Here is a 6000-nt window from a genome sequence, read left to right on the forward strand (position 1 = left end):
AGTACTATCCACCATCATGTCCAATCCACAGATAGCACTATCTACTATCATGCCCAATCCACAGATAGTACTATCCACTTCCTGTAGGATCCAAGGATAACACTATCTGCCATCATGTCCAATCCACATATAGTACTATCCACCATCATGTCCAATCCACATATGGCACTATCCACTTCCTGTTGGATCCAAAGATAGTACTGTCTGTCATCATGTCCAATCCACAAATAGTACTATCTGCCATCATGTCCAATCCACAGATAACACTATCCACTTCCTGTAGGATCCAAGGACAGCACTATCCATCTCCTGTTAATCCAAGGATAGTGCTTTTCCATTTCCTGCACAATCTATGGATAACACGACCTACCTCCTGTAGGATCCAGAGATACCATAACACCTCTGTGATGAAAGGGTAGCACTGTCTACCCTGTTTTACATACACATTAGCTCTGCTGGTAAGAGATTTGTTACCTATCTGAATATCAATTTACAGTTTGGCTCTATGATATGTGTGTGTGTGTGTGTGTGTGTTCACAAAATAACAGCTTAACATTGTCACAATTAAACACTCTTCACTATTCCAGAATTCGTCACTATCTATGCTTTCCTGCTTATAGTTCAAATTTTCTCTCCACCAGTCGGGATGCTCCCACCAATTTGCCCTTCGCTATCCAAAACACATGGCGAGGGCTATAGGGTCACACGCCCTCTGCCTCCTCTGCTTCTTTCTCTAACTTTTATATTTTTAAAACTTAAAACATGTCAATGTATGTATTAAAACATGCTTTCCACATAGCTCGGGTATCTTGCTGGAACATGTTTTTCCTTAAAATCACAACCTCAGTATAGCTCAGTGAGTATAACCTATGTTCACTCTTGGCAACATGTTTTGCCCGAACTGTTAATTTGATGCATTGGTGTAGCAATAACATTCTTTTCTTGAGTGAAGCAGACTGACTAATTACTGGAGGAACTATCTGTGCTCACAAATACACCCACAAACTAGCTTGGATATCACCTGATGGGAGGACTCAGATTTGATTTACCAAGTCATATTTAGTGAACATTGGTGTCACTCCGTGCTGGATGTGACAGCCACGAAACTTACTGATGTTGGAAACAATCACAGCAATAAGCTCAAGTTGGTCTGACTAGGAAAGATCAGGAAGAAACACTTTGATGTCTCAAAGCAGGAGAATCCGGACTAAAAAACAAAGAATTTGCTGCTGGGCAATAGGTCGTCTCCTTTAAGACAAAAGAGAAATGGAACTTCTGGATTTTTAATACTGCAGTAGAAGAGGCAGCAAAAGAAGTTTATGAGTACAGAAAATCCAACAGAGAAGAGTTAAACATCTTGGGAAAGAGGAAGTGTAGAAAACAAGGAAGGATGAGACAATATTTTGAAAATCTTGACACTGAGGCAGACACAGCAGCCTAATGGAATGATATGAGGACCCTCTGCAAATCGACCAGGGTGCTGAGCGGTGGGACTAACCAAGATGTACTTATCAAAAGAACAGATGGAAGGATCAGAGAAAAAGAAAAAAGATGGTGAAACATTTTGAGATCATCATCCACAGAGCTACTCCAGAAACATATCACAAGCCTAAAAGGGTCTTGACCCCATGGACAAAGATTTAGTAACCAATGCCGTCAAGAACTTAAAGGAAGAAATTCGCCTGGTGAAGATATGATGCTTGCAGAAATACTGAAAGGAATTGAAAGGAAAACATGAAAACACTTTTATTATATACTACACAAACACTAGTAAAATGAATGGAAGGCTGAACTCATCATCTGGATTGCAATTGGAAATTGGGCAATTATATTAACTGGATCTCTCCCTCCCTCTCTCTCTCCCTCTCTCTCTCTCTCTCTCTCTCTCTCTCTCTCTCTCTCTCGTAAAATCTTCAGCCACATCATCCTAGACTGCATTACACCTACGCTGCTGAGAATCATCAGGAGAGAGTCAGTTAGATTCCACAAAAGTCAGTAACAAGATCAGATATTTGCCCTTCGACAAAAGATGTAGCAAATGAAAGAATGGAATTGCTCCCTCTATGTGATCTTCATAGGCTTTGAAAAGGCATTTGATAGTGTGCATAGGGATCATCTTTGGAACATTCTCTGCAGTTATGGAATATCTCAGATGATAGTAAATATCAAGATTTTTCATAAATGACTTAAGCTGCAAGGTCATCACAAGGGTATGTCTCGACAGACCAAGTAACAGACAGTTATATTGTTAGAGCCAGGATGAAACAATGATGTTTCCTTTCCCCTTTTATATTCATCATTGCAAAGGGATGGTTGATTAAAGAGAATCAAGAACAAGAATCGAAGAATTCGGTGGTCACTAACCACCATCTTGGAAGATATGAACTTTGCAGATGATGTTACCCTCGAGTCATAATCAAGACATCCAAGAAAAAAAACAGGCTCTCAGAAATAGCAGACACAATAGGTATGGAAAAAAAAACATAGGACGAATCAAGCTTTTCAAAAACAAAAAAAAAATTAAAAAATAAATATAAAAACCAGTCAAACAAACTATCAACATTAACAAGTAGTAAATATAGATCACATTTTGCACGTACCTTTCGCAGCAAAGTTATAACCAATGGTGACGGTGAAGCAGTAGTTGTTTCTGGACACAAAAGTCAACCAGTCCTTTGCCATGCTACATTGAAAATGGAAACCTGAACAACTCTCTGTTAGGACAAAAGTAAAAATTTACTAAGCATTCTACTATACGGACCCGAATGCTGCAAAACAACCCAAGAAAGCATTAGCAAGAAACTGGACTCGTTCCACTCAAAGTGCCTTGGAAGACAAACATTGTTTTGTCCTAATATGAAACGGAATAATGAACTGATGACAGTATGCAGTGCAAGGCCTCTATCAGAAGAGGTAAAATTGGCAGTAAATGGCTTGGTCATGTCTTAGGTATGAATCCAGACAGAATTTAAAATGGGCAACACAGGGGAAGTGGGGGAACGGACGCCGGAAAGAACTAGGAGACTTTAATGGTTAAGGAGATCAGACAGATCATTCTGACATGGACAACAACTGTCGATTTTTGGAGGTCGTATTTGGTGACAGAAGATCCGCGATCAAGAGCCACGAAAGACTTTATATCTCCTCTAATGACGTCAAGATATTTCCCAAAAATGCATTTAACACCATTAAGCGGACTGAGCTGATACAGGTTCTGGCGCTTGTCGAAAAGAATAGGTGTTTCGAAAATGTGTTGTCATAGCTTCATCTGCTAAGTCTGACAGTTTTTCAAACATGTATATACCATAAACCATGCTATGCCATGCCCTTGCCCTAGACCATGCCATATCATGCAATGCCTAGCCATATACCATGCCATGCCCTAGCCGAAGACCACGTGCCATGCCACGTTCTAACCCTAACTTTGGCCAAACTGCATATCCCGTAGACAGTGGCCAAACTGGGCACTTGGAAACGGATTGCACAAATCCAACCACTAGCCAACAACCTGCAACAACGTACACTGCAGTAGGCGCAAACTAACCCCACTATCATGCGACCTTGCACCCATAACGGGGAACACAACTTTGCTCGAAACTCATACACACATAAACCTGGAAACAGAACATGAGAGAATGAAATAATGGTGTTTGACAACTTGATTATCAAACACACTCAGAGGGGATGACTTCCAAGGACTAAACAAAGTAGGATAATTTAATATACAAGATACGAGACATTTTATTTGACGTCGGTTGTCTGGATAAAAATATGTAAAACTCTATTTCTGACCGAGCTAATTTTTTTACCAATGACATGTGAAACTTAGCAAAACGAAAACAACAGCAACAAGAACAAAAACTTTAAAACCTAACACTAGGTTTTGCACATACAATATGCTCGAAGAGCAAATATTTCAAGACGTAATTCATACCCCAGAGGAAGTGAAAAACCCTCATGTAGAGTCAGAGTCTAATGAGGAAAATGTCGTGGAAAGCGGCATTAAAACATTAATGCAATATTGCAACCTGTTACTAAGAGCAGAGAAAATGGAATATCAAACCCGCTAATAATGAGCACTCAGACCCACTTCTAAAAGGAGGCAAAGAAATACATTGTTGGGAGAATAGCCGGTGGCACAATACTCCCACGAGAAACGCACTTTTCGGAGGAAAAAGTAGAAAAACAACTCGAATTAAAAATAAATGAAATCGTTAGATGCAAGATTTGTAGAAACGCAATTCACGCTGGAGTTGCAAAATTAAAACAGTGTCTTGAAGTTACCATGAGAGAACATTATAACAAATAAATATATAATAAAGGTTAATTAATACATATAAAATGTATTCATAAAAAATGTATACTTACCTTCTAAAAGAAGAAAAAAACTCAAATAAATTGACTGCATAATGTTCTCTATGGAAAACTTAATAATAGGAAAAACTTAAATATAGGAGTGGACTTGATCTGGGTAGAATATGATAACGATAGGATCAAGGGCCTAATACACAAAGACATAAAACATAAAATGCAGTCAGAAGTTTTATTAAAAGTAACAAGATAATGGACTTGTATAAAAACTTAAAGATAAAACTGAATACTCTTTTAAGTATGCAGATAATCAAAGTAGTCGTTTGGATAAATTGTATACTCCTGAATTATTTATGAAAACTATAGAGAAATATAATATAGAGAAAGGAGAACCTTCGGTTTATAAAGCAAAAAGTGTAGTTTTAAAAAGTGACAGAAACAAATATGGGATAGGTCTATGGACAATTAATGCATCCATATTAGAAGAATATAACACAAAAATGTTATGTATATTTAATTTGAATTATTTGTTGGCTTTTCATGTTGTGTACATCTGTATTTTGTACCTGACTTTGTCCAAAATCAAAGTCATGGTGTAACTGGCCGGAGACTTTTATTTTGTAAACAACATGATACATAGCTAATATTTCTCTATGAGTGTTGGCTAAATATTCAGATCATTATATCTGGAGGCAAACATGTTTATTTGAATCTGAGTCTAGGATATATTTTTTCACTTGGAAATTCCCAAACTTGTTGATATCCTTGAATGTTTCATAAAGGAGACTGATCTATATCTTGTCTCTATTATTGTATCTGAGCATTTTTTTAAAAAATCTTGTTTACATGAAAAAATGCTAACTCTTGCCTTAACATATTAAGCAGAATCTATCTTATTGTTGTGCTCAAGTTTGTATTTAGGTGGCTTATTTATTTAAGTTATTACTCGCTGGAATTAAAAAGTGTTCAGTAATACTCCTGTACCGAAACATTAGTTTGGAATTAGAGTGAATTCAGACAAAGACATTTTGGATTATGTTATTGTGATTCATCAAAAGACTCCAGACCATTGGCACATTAGCACGTTCGAAACTACAGGCATATCAATACATTCAGTATTGGAAGCTATTTGGAATACAACTGGAATACAACTCCTGTAGATCTCCATACGTGTTGGATAGTATTTCAAAATTGGATTGTATGTGTGATGTGTTGGTTTGTATCTAAAATGTTAACATTAAATTTCCCGTACGGGCCCCATAGCCTTTTCAATATGGAAACGGCCTATAACAATCATGATGTTATCATTACATTTTCCCTTGACCCGAAAAACAATATTGACACGATACACACTTTTGACACTGTAAACACTCCTGATCCCCAAGTACCATTCTCACGTTAAACCTATGGGCATGTGTAATTGTGATATGACCCATATTAGCCACTCTGACCTACTTAGCTCGTAAACGATTAAATAAAGGGAAAGCGCCAAGATCAAATGCACTCACGGCAGAATTTTACGTAAAGTTCAAAACATGCCACTTTTAACTGAATTAGATTTTTTGAACTAAGGCCAAATTCCGTCATTGTCAGCTAAAGCGGCTTTTAGGTCCATGACATGAAGACGTAATATGCCAAGGTCAGATAGTACTTGTTTTGCACAACGCACACTCCTAGAAGCTAAATACC

The sequence above is a fragment of the Sinohyriopsis cumingii genome, chromosome 15 (assembly GCF_028554795.1).
Source record: "Sinohyriopsis cumingii isolate HCF-2022 chromosome 15, ASM2855479v2, whole genome shotgun sequence".
In the NCBI taxonomy this organism is placed as follows: Eukaryota; Metazoa; Mollusca; class Bivalvia; order Unionida; family Unionidae; genus Sinohyriopsis; species Sinohyriopsis cumingii.